Consider the following 16,909-nt stretch of genomic DNA (forward strand, 5'->3'; position numbering starts at 1 on the left):
AAAGAGAGGGTGAGCAGACAGAAACATATAGCTTAGCTGTCATGGTACTTACCTGGAAAAAAACACCTTTCCATTACTCTCCTGCTACAATCTGTACTTAAAGTGCTTAAATTTTGACTGGCAAAGTATGGTGTGAATGAAAGTGAATTAAAAGTCTGCAAAAAGAAAGGAGAGATCTAAATAATTTAATCCATTACTAGTTGGAAGTGTGTGTTCTAATTGCTCATCCACAGAGGCTGCAAGAATAGGTGGATATTCCTTTTTTCTTTTATGCAGACATGGTCTAGAAGTATCATTGAAGGATGATTCTCAACAGGTGAGAGATTTCTTAGTCTCTCAGTTTCAGCAGGCTTTAAACTGAGCTAAGCACAGTTTCCTATTAGTTTTGTGTCTCAGGATCTTTGTCCATAGAAAGCTAAGATGCTCAGTGACATTCTGAAGTTAAGAATGCAGCTGAGCTGGGGGCACTGTAAACTCCTAACATTACAAGTAGGGAGGGTTAGTGATAGGTCTGAACACCTAGGACAAGCAAGGGCATGCTGACATATGCCCACAGTGTCATGCTTTTGTCACCCAGTTTCAGTCCGGGTTGCTCTGGAGCACCAGGCACAGAACTGCCCCAGACTTCCTGTCCCACTGCCCACACTGTGTATTGATGTTGGATGTGTAAAACACCACAGGTAGGCAGTTCACAGCTTGGTGTCAACTCAAGCAGACATCCAGAAGTCTGGAGAAGTTTTATAGATCTAATCCAAAACAAAAGCAGAGATGCTGATTATGATATTTAATTGTGAAAATGCAAGAATAAAAATAACTAATAAGTAAATGGAATAAAAAGTACCACCACTGCAATTCAGATCTAGCTAGAAACCTTAATATGAACTTAGATCACAAGAAACAACTGCATAAAATGGAAAAAGATAAAAAAGTCACTTATCTCTTCCAGTTGTTCTGTTGGGTTCCTCACAAAGTACCTTTTATTATGCCAGTAAACTTGTGTCTAAATTTCCAGCATCAACTATATACTAACGTTTTCCTTTATTTGAGTTCATCGATGTGGAAATGAATATTAAGTCAGCCATCAACCTCCCAAAACTTCTTCAGTAACCTCAGCCTGTGTGCTGTCTTAATCTGTGTACAGAACAAGTGATCAGCATAGCAACAAATTCTTTAAGTAACAGAGAAGCAGCACCATATATTTAATATGTCTAGACAATAACAATAGTGTTAGTTTCTGAATTACAGCACAACACACACATCCATATCCAGGTTAATCAGTAATAAAGCTGAACTATAAAAGTGGATCTTAGCTAATTCATAGGTTTTCAAGGTGTTTTAGGCTAGATGGATTCTAGCCAAGGTTCCAAGCTTATGAAACAATGATTCATGGTTAATAAGGGCAAATGCCCTAGAGATATGAATATTTGTTACTTCAATATGCTGACCTTTTCCTAAAGAGGCAGAAATTTAATTATTTATTTTAAAAAGCACAATTTAGAAAAAGTCAAGTCCTGATTTATACTGAGTTTCTGCATTTTTCAGAAAAAAAAAGAAGGAATATTTCTAATAACCAACAGTAAAATTAATACATGTCTATACATGCTTTTTGTGGGTGATGGGGAATGTTTCTTCTCTCGCTACACATTTCATATTTGCAAGGCTTTGTTTACAACTCATAACTGTTTTACTGAAATCTGCCTCACTGCTCTCTCTCAGTTCTGGTTGACATTATTCTCTTAACTGGCATGAAAATAACTGGACAGAAGGCATCAGTAACAAATTCCAAGTGTCAGAGCTAAGTGTGTAGCACTCATTTCCCAGTCTCAGATTTATCAGCAGACACCACCAGGTTGCTACTCTAGCGGGTCTTGCAGCACCTGTTGCTTTCACCTCGAGCTCAAATGTCATGTAATAAGTGGTGAATATCAGAGACCAAAAAACCAAAAGTTTGTGAAAGTTTGTTCAAACACACATTTCTCTTCTCTTATCTGTATGGGGAATTATCTACTTTGATTTTGTTTTTTGCACTGACTCTTTCTTGGCCTCCCACCACTTTTCAGCCTCTCACTGCTTTTTGGCCTTTAGAGATTCCTACAGTTGCCCAAATCTGGACACTCTGTAATCATGCAGATTCAGTAACTTATTGTCGTTGTTTAAGGCATCACTTAAAAATAAATAAAAAAATAAAAATAAAAATGCCTTCTTAATTATAAGTGGAAAAGAAGCTAAGTGCAGATTAACTAAGATGCAGTTGTCAAGTATGCTTCAGCAAGAATGATCTGAACTCTGATCTGCTGCACTCACATGGCATCACTTGAAAATATATCTCCTGCAAGATCATATTTTAATTTGCCCAGGTAGTATTTTTAGCAGTTTGATATCTTCCTTTCCCCCTTTCCCACCAATGAAATAAATCATATTGTGGTCATTAAGTAAACGCATTCATCCAATTCCATTTGCTATAATTCTGCTTGATACTGTGTAGCCTACGGCTATTGATCAAGCATAGCATTCCTATCCAAGAGGTGTATGTGAGCATGTGTTTAATTAGAAACTTAATTTCTGGCAATGACAGCATAGAAACTTTTAGACACAGGAATTCTTAGACATCTTTCCATCTCCTTAAAACATAGAATCTCCCTTGGACTGTAGCTAGTTTATTTCATTTCTACACAAATTATTTTCATAATTAAAAATAATAATGGAAAATGAAGTTTATATGAAAAGAAGTCATAGAATTCTTTCAGGCATTTTCTCCAGTAGATTATGAACCTCCCAGAAATAAACATAGAATTTTATTCTACCATTCCATATCTCTGCAATTTAAAATCACAAAGTCATGGACTCAAAGGTACTGGAAGACACCTCAGGGCAGTGTCCACTTAAGTTCAGTGTACCAGTCACCAAAAGTGGATACTCAACATCCACTCTGGGTGACATGCTACAGAATTCAACAGTAATAAAATATTTTCATCTGTTTAAATGGGACTTTCTGTGTTTCAGTGTGTGCAGATTGCATCTTATCCTGTCACTGGGCACTGCTGACAAGTATCTGTCTCTGTCCTTAATCCCCTCCAAAAGACTGTCAAAAGACTGGCTGAAGTCAAGGCAAACAATGTCCATTTCTGGCTTCAGGAAGGGGTGTGCTATTATCCATATGCATATGAGATTGAGGAATCCAGAGTACAGTTTCGGGTTGCTACCTGCTGATCAGATATAGTGCAGTTATAAACTGAATGACATTGCAAGCAGAAGTGTAAATGAAAAACAAAACAAAACAAACAAAAATGTGATAAAAGGTGCCATAACGGTTGCTTGAAGAATAGCATTGATTTGACATCAGGACATTAAAACCTTAAAAACTCACATTCAAGGAATAGGAATTATTTTATTTTATTTTATTTTTTCTTATTTCTTGATAATATATCAATGCCAAAGATCTATTGCAAAGCTAAAACTTAAAAACTTTCTACAAAAAGCAAAACAGGCTTCTACAGCTTACATCTGGATTATCAGAATAAAACTATATAATGAACCATATTGCTTGATCTCTTTCAAATGGGATCTTTATCCCATTCTCCTCTATTCCCTTTTAATCATGCAGACTTTACTCACTGACTTTATTTTCTATATATTTCATCCTAAAATACTATTTTTTTTTCCTAGTAGTTTTGTATAGAATATGATTGTGCTTGTTGCCAGAACAGAACATCCCACTCTACTCTTATAAGGCTTCAGCTGATATGCCTCTCCAAAGGTTAAAGGAAAATCTGTAATAGGTATGCTTTGATTTGAACATTACTGCAATATTTTTGCCAAGATGCTTGCACAATTATCCAGTTCAGTACATGCTTTTGTATTTTATTACTGATTATGAATGAGGCGGATAGTACTTAGTAACATCACTTTCTTGACCTTTCCAGTTGTTTTCAGTGTGAAGACCTTTCACTATCTCTTTATATTCACTAAAAGGTTTTTGCTTCTAAAACTATTCTTAATAAACTGATTATTAGGCTTATGTTACTATGTGGAAGGTTTTTCTTGCTCTGTAAATGAGTGAAGTTAAAGGTGTTTTTTGGGGGGTCGGTTGGGTTGTTTCTGGTGCTGGCAGGTTTATTGTTGTTTAGTTTTGTAATAATCTTTTTAGTTCATTTCCCTTACCTATTACTTTTAATGAACCTTGTAGGTCTCAGTTAACCCACTGAAATACATTACCAAGTACTCTTTCTAACATACAGTGTTGTAGTAGTACTTCATTTCTATTAACTATGAAGTGCAGTCCAAGAAGCTGGCAAAGTTTAAAGCATAGATAGTCTCAAGTATTTTCCTATTCCCAAACAATACATCTCTGACCACAGCAGTTAGAGAAAAGGAGGTAGAGTTTGTGTTCTTCTAAAGAATACCCTCTACTCAATAATTTACCCTATTTTGTAAATGATTAGAAATTGTACCAATTCATCTACCTTCTCATTCTTGGGGAGGCTACCCTTACCACTTGAATCATATTTTTGGTGTTTTTCATCTCCAGAAATCTAGCATCTCCATGCAAAGAAGTTCCTCACTTGGATAGACATTGTACAGTTCTCTTCTGTGAGCATTCAGTTATTAAACTTCAAAGAACCTGTCCTTCCTTTTGGTAGTTTGCATTGTTACATGGGATTATATATAAGGAAGACATTGACAAGTGCTACCGTAGCTAAGTGATTACTGGAAACAGAATTCTAGGTTTTTGGAAAGGAAAAGTTTAAATTTATCTTGTGTTTTCTATTTTCTTAGTCTTTTTGCTTGTTTTTCTCACCTCATCCTTAGGGGATGGCTCCTTCACAGAGATATTTTGTCCAGAATTCTTTCGCCAGGACATGCAGTGGTGACTCATTTTTTATTTTGTTCTTCAAATGCTCTTTTTTAGTTTTCAATTGCTCTGTAATTAATTGCAATTAACAACTTATCACTCATCCACATGGCTTTAAATAATTTATATTTCAAGATTTACTTTGTGCCCAATATTACTGCAAATTATTATTTCCTTTTCTCATATTTCTCTGCTCATAAACATTGCCAATCTTTTTTACTTGATGCATTCCTGGTTGTATTAAATTGGACCATTTACATATTAAAATGTGTGTGCTTGTATCCAAAATCCATCCTAACAATCATGGCACTTACCTTATCCATTTTAGTTAATAAAATCCAGTCTGAAGATTTTCCTTGCAGAATTTCCTGTGACACACACTGATGTAAAAATGAGCTCTGCATAAAACTCTAGTCCTCCTTATTAATGACTGAATAAATTATACAAATTAAAATTCCCCAGATATCACTACAGTTGCTAATCTAATGTTCTCAGCTATATCTGAGTGTGCTTCCCTACCCTGAACCACAGGTGGTAAACACATTTTCCTCCCCCCTCAATACTTCAATTTAAACTGACTCGGTCTTTCCACATTTCTGTTCATTTTTAATAATCCTCATCACAAACCGACAGGAGTTATTAACTCACCGTGCCATCTTCCTCTATCAAATACTTGGATGCAGAGAGTGCCTTTCAGATTCCTAATCTTACCACAGACAGCTCTACATAGCCAACTAAAAGTTGACCCATGTTTACCCAAAGTTTTGTGAATAGTCTCACTAGAAACAAAGTATTATAACTACTGCCAGTGGAAGGATAACTGATACTTTGTATAGACTTTATGTGCCATTGTGTTGCTATTTGTAGATCCTAGGAACCTTTATGATCTATCTACAGCCAGCAGTGTTAGGTACTTGAGAAAATGCTGTTCATCTATCTCACACAGCAGCTCAGCAGAGCATTATTAACTATGTGTTTCAATATGTACTTTTGTTCTCTGTCAAAAGCCATCTGTCTGTTTCACACCATTCAGCTGCAGAGTTTGAATAAATGTTTCAATGTTTCAGTGAGAATTTTGATGAAAAAGTAGTTTCCCTCTTCATTCTCTATAATGGAAAAAAAATCCTCCAAATCTTCTTATATGAACTAATTTAGCACCAGCATTTTTAATTATTGCAGTTTTAACAACGAACAGGATGATCATCTTTGTCTCTCTCCCAGAACATGATCAAACAGCCTTTCCAGAAACAAATGGACAAAGATTTTGGGCTTCAGATGAGGAGATTTTCTTTCTTCCAAGTCCTTGGATCTCCTTAGCAGATCCATTGCTATATGCATTATGAATATAAATCTGAATAAAAATATCACCCAGCTGCAGAATGGTTGGAGAGTGATTTCCCCTGGTTTTGGACTGTGCATCATCAAGATTTTTGCTCTGCCTCATAGCTGTATCACTACACAGCTTTTCCTCATATCCTTGGTAGGATGGACTGGGTGAATGTAGTTTATTACTCCGCACACTGTTACAGGGATACATAATGGTTATCAACGCTAGAGGTACTAATTTGAGCCAACAGGCAGCAGTTGTCAAGAATCTAGTAGAAATCAAATTATCTTGGAGTACCTCTGTCTTTCCATCTCATGTAGTTAAAACTGATCGATGGGTTCAAATGTTAATAAAAACACATCAAGAGAGCAGACACAGGGATACCTAAGAACACAACCTTCTTTTTTTAGAGGACCCTTCCAAAGAGTAGGAAAATGAATTGTCCTTGTCCAGCTTACACCTAATTTTGTGCCTGAGAGGAAACACCCTGCCTATGAAGTCAAATTTTCACACTCTTTATCTGAATTCAGTAAAACAAAAAACACAAGAGAAAAGCACAGCTTGAAGAAATGTAATCAGTAAGTCTTATTCCCTTGTACTAACATGTTAGAAAGATACCTCCTGTGAAACAGCTCTACCCGAGATGGTCAGCTACCATGGCCCTTGACTGACAGTGTATTTTCCCACATATATGTACTGTCATTGTTCCATTGCGTGAAAAGAATATTGTTTGAACTTGCTTGAGTTCAGTATCAGTATTAGTAAATTATATCACAAAATATATTTGATACATCACTTCTGTCAGTAAGTTGGGGCAGGGGTGTGGTGTAGAGACGTGTAGAACTTTTTTCCTATGTATGTTTTAGGGACATTTTGTTCTTGCTCTTCACTGTCTCACTTTTCCTGACTCCAGTCAGAATCTAGCAAATGAGGGCTGACTTGTTTAGCACTCCCCAAATGTGCTGAAATGAGTTTAGACTCAGCCCACACAAAAAGCTATTTCTATTTACTTCAGTCCAAATCTGCTTCACAAGAGATGATCATGGATCAAAGAGCAGCCAGAAGTCAGAAGTTATTTTATTTCCAAATCTTACTTGTAGAAGAAGACCCAAAAATCTGCCAATTAGTAGGCTTTAAATGAAATACATGTGAGCATAATGCAAGTGGACTTTACATGAAATGCATACACAGAATCACAGAATTATAGAATCATAAAATAGATTAATCCAAATAGCAGGATATATTGATCATAAAAGTGTGACAATTTTTGACAGTAAGGTGATTATCCAGCTGTTAAATGGCTTACTGTGCAGAATATATTTTGATTCAACCAAGTCCACATAACTATGCTTATTTTTACATTATACTTTTAAAAATAGTGCTAAATAATTGATGTAAAGTGCACTTAAAAATGTTTATGGAATATTTAAATATATATTAAATTTATTTTAGTTCCAGTAAATATTCTTAAAGAGCAGTTCTCTGCAGGTTTGTTGTTGTTTTTTTTTTTCCACACCAGGTCCCATACCGATATATGATGCCACTAATAGGCCATCTTTAGCCCAGTTTCTCCACCAGATGCATATACTTTTAATGATTCTGTTGTTGTTAGAATGGGTGAAATTTTACTGGTTGCTTTGTTGAAAGTGGCAGGCAATTGATAAAATGCTCTGTGGATCTGTCCTTCCATTCATCAATTTCTTGCAAGTGTACAGCTTTGTTTTTAAACACTATAATTCCCTGTCAGATGAGATGTATATAGGTTTAGGGTGCCTAGTCAATAAGCCATAAATTTTGTAGCAGAATCTTTCTATTACTTTAAAGTTGGGGTACCTCTGCTCTTTTCAGCTCAACATATTGCTTCATTTTTTTTTCACATTCATTTAGATGCTCATGATCATAATTAGAAAAAAATCTCAAGCAAAAGGCAGGATATTTTTTTCTCTGCAATGAAATGAGTACTCTTCTTTCCATTCCAAAACCTACTAAGTAGGCCCTACTTAATGTCAAATGTTGTGTGCCCTGCTTGCTTGCTTTCTCTCTATCTCTTATTCTTTCAGAATAAAAATCATTCTTCCCCATGACTGTGAGAGGGGAATGCATTTTTAAGGAAAGGAAAAAGGAGTGGGAAAGGAGTAATGCAGAAAGAGTAGAGACCAGATGGAATTTTCTGGTGACTGAAAAAAAGGAAATATTATTCCCATTTTTAAGAAAGGGAGAAAGGATGACCTAGAGAACTACAGGCCAGTGAGCCTCACCTCCGTTTCTGGGAATATCACAGAGCAGATCCTCCTGGTTCTATTGATGGAGTGACAGCATTGATGGACAGGAAAGGGGAGATGGATGTCATCTACCTGGACTTCTGCAAAGTCTCTGACATGGTCCCTCACTAGAACCTTCTCTCTAAATTGGAGAGGTATGGATTTGAAAGATGGAATGTTCAATAGATTAAGAACTGGTTGGCTGGTCACACCCGAAGAGCTGTGATCAGAGATTCTATCCCTGGGTGAAGGCCAATCACAAGTGATGTTCTCCAAGGGTCAGTCTTGGGACTGGTGCTCTTCAGCATCTTTATCAACGACATAGACAGTAGTATTGAGTGTACCCTTGAGTGCAAGCTGAGTGGTGCAGTTGATACTTGGAGGGAATGGAAGCCTGGTCTAGTGGTTTGTGACCATGCCCATAGCAGGGGGGTTGAAACTAGATGATCTTTGTGGTCCTTTTCAACCCAGGCCATTCTGTGATTCTGTGATGATTCTATGATTCTTGGATCCTAGGACTTGCCTAGTTTGAGAACAGCTGTTTTATAAGCAACCTTAAAATTTTTCTAAAAAAGGCACAAGATCAGCATCAAGTACTATGATCTTCTTGGAGTAGCCCTATACATATATTGATTCTTACAAACACCTCACAATATAAGGAAGTGGTTAGCTGAAAGTTGTTGTGGATTATTCTTTTGGAACAGCAAAAGTGCACACATACATTTAAATTTCAGTTTCCTACCTTGACAGATATTTTTATATATTTGATTTCCTCTTCTGTCTTCAAGCTCGATTCTCTCTCAAACATTCAATTTCAGCATAAGATTATTGTATTAATGGGTTGGATCTCTCTCTATACTGCCCAATACAGCCATGAAAAAATTAGGACAAAAGCAGTATAGTTATATTAGTGCAGAGTTCTGCAATGGTGAATATTTTTGCGCTAAGTATTTTAGGGACTAATGTGAAGACATCAATAAATGGAAAACGTATCACTTATGTCACTGGTTTATTACAGTTGTTAATAATTGTTGCATCAGAACTGTTATTTCTCTAGTGAATTCATGCAGCTTTACTTCACACATAGTGGCTCTGTTTTTTCTCTATTATATTGCAGAGCAGTTAGTAACTAGACATTTTTCCATTGGGAGAGATCATCGATATAATCAAAGTGATCTCTCAACCTGCTTTTCCACAACTTAAACAAGTCATATTTATATGTCTCTACTAAAATATGCCTTTTTTTACTCAGTACTTAGGTTTCTTTTCTATGCTTTCTCTTTGTCTCCATCATCTTTTCAGTATCTTGTTCATATTGTATCAAAACTGTGGACAGATGCAGTCAAGCTAATATTTTCCATCTACAGAAGTAAAAGTCAGCCCTTACTCCTGCCTGTTCTCCTCCTTGTGAAGCTCACATCACCTTAGCCACTTCTTGCTGCTGCATGGCTATGGAAACTCATGCTCAGCTGCATTACAAATGTTATCCCTTCTGAACTGCTAAGAAGTAGTTTTGAAATAAGGAGTTTATACTCCAAGCCAATAATTTACTACTAACAAACACCTCTCAAAAACTTTTAGTTGAAATAAAAATCTCTTTTGTTTGATCTAATCCATTGATTTATCTTATATAAATATCCTACATCACTAAAATACAAATAAAATTAATGGACATTTAGCCATTTAAAGTGACTCTGTACAGTGTGACTTATAGGTCCAGGTACTTTTCAATAATGTCATTGTAAAATGTTTTGAGGTTAATGTTTAATTATATTGGACAAAACTTTAATGGAATTTTTGTCTCGGAGCTGGAATTTGTACAGGTCCAGATTCAGGAAATATGTCTTCTGGTACTTAAATTAAGAGTGTCTTTGTTCTGCTCATGAATAAATAGGCTCTTCTGAAATTCAACAAATCTAAGATCTCAGCTTCTACTTTACATCACCTGTGTTAAAATCTCTATCATTGAAAGCATCCACCCCACTGCAATATTTTTGATATCCATGTGTAGGGGTAAAGGCAGATCCATGCCTATCTCAGAATGGGGCGACTTCTCTCTTGAGTGAAAGGTCCATGTCTACACTGGATAGCATTATTATTCCATATAGAGTTTAATTCAAAGCACAGGCTATGTTGCTGCTGTTTCTATACTAAGATTTCAAGACCACATAATGCTTTGCTTATGTTGCAGCCCAAGGATACAAAGGCATAGCAAAGACTGTAGGAATTGCGTTGGAGATGTGCAAAGAGTTGAGGGAGTAAAATCTGCTGCAGCTGCATCCATATGGTACAGGGGTGGTTATAGGACCATTTCCCAGAGCTCTATCATGTCTTCTTCTCAAAAGGAATTAGCTGATATGCTGTGAAAGACAGCTCAGGAGTCAGCTGCCTTATTTTATGCATAATGAGACCAGGATCCAGGACTGAATTGAAGTCTGAGGTACCTGATGGTATAGATTTAAAGAATTAATCTGCTAAGCATCCCTGGGAATATGCTAGGCATCCAAGGTAATATCTAGGATGCTTTAGAAAGGAAAAGGTTGGGGAGGGGGTGGGGGATGAGAGGCATTAAAGAACACATCTGAACACTGGTCTCCTGATCTCCACATGTTTAATCATTATCTCAACCCCTTATTTTGCCTTGCTTCTTGATGACAAACTGCTCAGGTCAAATCTGCTATATCCTCAAAGACTTTAGACAGTCAGTGACTCCTGCCCTCAGCATAGGGACTGATTTTTCATCCTTTTTCAAACTGTATATCTGTATCACATTTAGCTTGGGCAAATTCCAGTACATGGATTTTACAGTGACAGTAAAATTACTTCAGTTCATATTTAGCATAGACCACACATACATAAAAGACACTCCGTTTTCTTTTGTTACGTAGATTTTTACACTGAAGCAACAATTAATGAAAATCAATAAAGTTCTCCCAGATTACTTTTGATAAAGCAAATCACCACATGTTTGTGGTGACAGTATTCTTTGTTAACTTTCTCAGAAGTGGTCACGTCTCAGAAGAAACATGAAAATTTCTGGTGTTACGAGCTCATCATTAGCTTATCATATCTTATCATATGAGTTAATGTATTCCCACACTATTTCTTTGACATAAGTTAAATAGGTCATCTTCTTACCGTCTGCAAAAAAACAGCTCATTGCAAAATGTGGGTAAGCGTATTTCAATCAATTTTTTATCAGTGAGGATGCTGCCTTCTCTGAGTCCTGATATGTCAGAAGTTATTCCAAGAAAGACAAACCAAATATAACCTGTGCATGTTTTAACTCACCTAAAATATCCATGCTGGATCTTCCCCTTGTAAAGAAGTAGGAAATCTCAACTGGGTATTGCAGAATTGTGAAATTTTTATAACTTAGTCTTTTCATTAGCTTTCAAAAATCAATTTGATTAATACAACATTTAATTAAAAGCCACTAAAACATTTTTTTAGACAGACAACTAAGTTTCACTGAAAATTACTGAGGTTCAGGCAGTTAACTTACATTTGAAAAAGTACTTTGAATTCCTAAAAATCAGTAAAGTGGAGATTACAGCCATGGGAAATATTCACATATTCTAGAATGACTCTTCACAAAGTGCAGCAAGAGAAATTGACTAGATAGATAGATAGATCACAAAAAATAGCAAAATAAAGAAAAAAACATGGTCATATCTGTCAGGTTGCACAAAATATGATGCATCTATACAAACTAGTGAGATGTTTGGATTATTTGTTTGATTGGTTGTTTAACACTGAGAGGCACTGCACACATCAAATACAGAAATAGTGTAATAGTAATCCAGTAGGGAGAGCTAGAGGGCAATACTTTTGTCAAGCACTTAACAGGAAAGATTCAGGCTGCATAATCAATTAGGGAAGACATTGCTGTTACAACACATATTTCTGAGGGACCCATCCAAAATGCCTGATCCCTCTTATTTATATTTTGACTTGCATCGATTGTCTCAAGGCAAGAGAGAGACCAAACTTTCTTCAGAGTTAATTTGTTAACTTGCAGGACACTTACTTTGCAGTTGCTCAGCTGATGCCCTTCCACAGCTGGTTACTGACTCTTTTGCTGAAATTTTCCTACATCACAACATGATAATGGTGATGCTCTGAATTCAATATAATCTCCACAACAGTGACAGCAAGTTGTCACTGAGCGAGTCAGTTCCTTTTGGTATCACCAGTCACAATATACCAACAATGAATTTTGAAATAAAATCTGATTTTGGTTCAATCCTTGTGCATCCAGTTCTTGGAATTAACTGTAAATCTGTCTTAGTCATTATGTTTCTACATGGTTTATATTTTCTCTCAGCAGAGTGTATAGATTTGCAACTTCCAATAAATAGTTACAATAGAACATTGCTTGAAATTGGATGAAATCAAGATGTATTGTATAAAAATACTCTAATTCATTATTTGCCCTTATTTGGGTGGATTTTATGTTTTCCTATTTTTTACATACATAAAATGATTGCTTCTCTACATGACATACATAGCTAGATCAACAGATGGACAGATATATAGATACCTATAGAATAAACAAGACTGCACAAGACAGACGATTCTGCAACCCAGGTTAATGCCTGCAGGTGCTTGATGCTGGTATTCCCCTACTTGCTTTCCTCCTCCTGCACGAGATTGAAAATCATACGTCTGCAATGTGCTGACAGATCTTCCAAATCCTTTCAGCTCTTTTTGCATTGCTATGTAAGAAATATAACCTGTATTATTTCTTCCACCCAGTTATAGCTATAAGGCCTGCTTCATGAAGAAATATATTTTCTCTGAGTTCTTGCGAGTGCCAGTTGGAACTAGTTATGGTGTAGAGCAGAGATTCATGTGCAGAACTGTGTTACAGAGCGCTGAGAGGCAGATCATAAACACTACACAAAAGAAATCTCCAACAAACATCTTGGCTCCAAGTGATTGCTGAGCAGCACGCGCTAATAACAGCAGGGAAATTACTGAGTAGAGAATGAAGCAATTAAAAGCTGTACTGGGTTTGGCACATTCCTGAGACACAGAGGGCAACTAAAGAAATTTAATAATGCTACACTCCACATTTGTAAACACTAAAAATATCCACCCAGAAAAATTATTTCTGTCTAATATGTAGTTCTGAAGAACTCCAATTTTATCATTAATGCACTAATGCATCAAATTGTAACACTGACATTTGGGAAAGCTGGGTAATGATTATCATATAATTGTTATCTAAAAAGTAGAGAGATGTTTATCCAGAAAGTATATTTACCTGGGGAATTATCCAGAAAGCAAAGAGAGAACAGGGTGATTTGCAAACACTTGGAAAAACTGATCGACGGTCAGAGATCCAACATTTAGCAGTGAATTTTGTTTGACAAATGTTATAATGTGATAGAAAGAAAATACTAAAGGGGAATTTGAGAAATGAGGAGTTAATTAAACATGCCCTCTACCTGAAATATTTTGATGATAGTAATAAAAATACTCTGTCCACAGATACCATCTGTCTTTCTACACATTGTCTTTGTAATAAAATGTAACAAAATCCTCTGATGATGGAAAAAAAAAAATAATAAAATATTGAGTATTTTTTGCAAATAAAACATAATTTCAAAATAATGTTCAGATTAAAGACACAATTTTCCAGGCAAAAATATATATACAGTGACATATGATCTGATCACTATTATTCTTAATGGGATGCTGGAAGGTGTGTTCAAGTAACAAAGCACTTGCCTAATAGTAACATGAAAGTGGACATGGGTTCATGCTTTCCTCTATAAAACCACAAAATAGAAGCAGTATTGCAAGCACTGTTCCCTGCCTGCTAACCCTTCATTCAAGAGAAAGTGGAAAAAAAAGCACGTCTGTGCCATTAGAAACTGATGTCAGAGTAATTTGTGACTAAATAACAACACAAGAGATGAAACGTTGGCTGCAATTTGTAATTCCAAGAGCTATTATTACTTTAGGAAGAACGTGCTCTCACGTACAATGGTAACTGCAGCTGTCCTGTCATAACAAGGTTAACCTGCAGTCACAGGAAGTTGTCAATCTCAATGGAGATGCATTGAGGAGGACCAGTTTGGCTTTCCCCATACCCCAAGGAAGCAGACTTGGAGAGATGAGTAACTCTTCTTGCCCAAAGAGGTTTTGGCTCAATGATTACCACCACAGGCTGAGCCAGTCCACAGAGCACATGTCCATTTAGGTTGATAAAATTGGAACTAAAGGATTTATCATTTCATAGCAGCAGAACAGCTTAAATTTTAGAGCACAGTGACAGATTCACACAAGAGGATTATCCTTGCTAATTGATATTACTGGTACGGTTGACTGGAAAATGAATGTGTCAGCACCTCAGTGTTGTCTAGCCTCTGTAAAGAGATGTGTAAAACTGCAGCTCATGGGTAAGATGTTGCTCAGTGCTCTGTAAAACAGACCCCTTGGGACTGAATCAAGTCTAAACAGCTAAGCCTCCTTGGCCCTGGAGGAGTATGGGGCTGTGATGGAGCACAGTAGGCCTTTGTCAGCATCCTGCCCCGTCCTCCACATCTCCATTCCTGATGGTAACACTCAAGCAAGAATGAGGGTGAACATCCCTCTCTCCCTCTCCCTCTCTCAATCTCTCTCTTTCTCTTTGATACCCATCTTAGCACCTTTCATCCAAAATGAAAAATATACCTTCACTGATGTTACTTTGGAAATTATGCAGCTGCAAGAGATCACATAGGAAATCAGTCTGGCTTTAACTTGTAATGAAAACTGGTTAAAATTTGTGCTGCTCCTCATTTTTATTATTTATTACAGTCCTTGCCTGAGTATATTGATTTTGTGCCAACCTGTGTTCTTGTTACAGTTTTTGCCACACAAATGAGGTTCCAGAAATATAATGCCTGCATTTTATGAAATATAGTCCTATGCCATTTCCACATGACCTTTTCAGTGTTCTGTCTTCTGACAGTTTGGCCATTTCTGAGGCAGGGTCCTATTCTGATCTATGCCTTATCCCCTCAACACTTATGGTTCAAAAGTAATTAAACACAGATTGATATATCAATTTCTTTTGTTTGCATTGGTACATAGAGTTTACAATCTCCCTTCAGGAGAATTAGTAAACTTTGGACAGCTCACTTTTTCCACTACACAGCCTCCAAATATGAAGAAATTCAATACACAGTTATAAATTTGGTAATAAAATATGTTAACCTGATGAGACTGTTTTGCTTTCATCTCTGAGCAATTCCAAACATAGATTTGAAAGTAATGAAACATGCAAGTGAATCATTTTACCCAAATCAGTAGCCCTGGTTACAGGAGTCTGAACAAGAAGCAACAGAGGTCACATACCCAAACAGACATACAGATGTGCAGAGTCATTATAGTATCACTGTAAGGTGATTGAACATACACAAGACGTACAGAAGGACATGGCAAGGTGAACTCTTATAGGCATCTGCTATAGGCAGTATCACAATTGCAGAATATAAATACCATAAATAACAGTTTCTGGTAATTACTTTTTAACTTTTCCAGCAACAAGACAGGCAAAAGGCATGGGGAAACCTTCAACAAGTATACCCAATTTTCAGGATTTTTCTCTTCATCTTCTGCATGATTCATGAATGTTTCTGTTCCATTTAATCACCACCTATCATACGGGTCACAAGAGCTACTGACTCTTGATTTCTCATATGACAAATTCAGTGGCATTTCCCCCCGTATTCATTAACTTATTTTTGAACATAATAGTTTAGAATACGGGTAAAAAAAGACCACAAAATTAAGTATCTTAACAGAAAAATACAGCAGCAGAATATTTATCTGGAATTAAGAAATCTGGGAATATTTCTTGGCTCCACCTATGGCTCTGGTAAGCCCCTGGGCCTCTGCTCCCCTAGTGACACTTTCCATCCATCTATTTAGACTGGTGGTTCCCAGAAGCACTAGCTCAGAGGGAATTGACAGCTAGCCAGATCTCAACGCCGCAGTGCATGTGTAGTGACTATGACTCATTTGTGACAGATCATTCATTCTTTGCATGCACTGTGGAGATGATCTGTGTTTGCACAGTAAATCCAGTATGTCCAGAATGTATCTGACGTGCTACATGTGATTTTGTCACCTGTGTAGCTCTTGCAGAAGTTTTGACACATTCTGAACACATCAGATTAGTAGTGCAAGCTTGTTGATTTTTTTTATTTTTTTTTTAAATGTGTATTTATTTCTGACTGGAAAATATATGAGCTGTGAGAGTCTTGTGGATACACAATGGAAAAGTAATCTTATGAGATTTTTGCCAGCTGACGTGCAGCAAGTCCCTGCTATATGCACACATAGTGGACATGTAGAGTATTTTTTGCTGACAAATATGGGGAATTTTTGAAAAGAAACGTTTTATATGTGGGATGGGGTGGATGGCAGGATTAGAAAAAAGCTCTACATTATTCCTGGTGTTGTTTTCAAAGA

Source organism: Phasianus colchicus, chromosome 1 (genome assembly GCF_987193195.1).
Source record: "Phasianus colchicus chromosome 1, bPhaCol1.hap1.1, whole genome shotgun sequence".
In the NCBI taxonomy this organism is placed as follows: Eukaryota; Metazoa; Chordata; class Aves; order Galliformes; family Phasianidae; genus Phasianus; species Phasianus colchicus.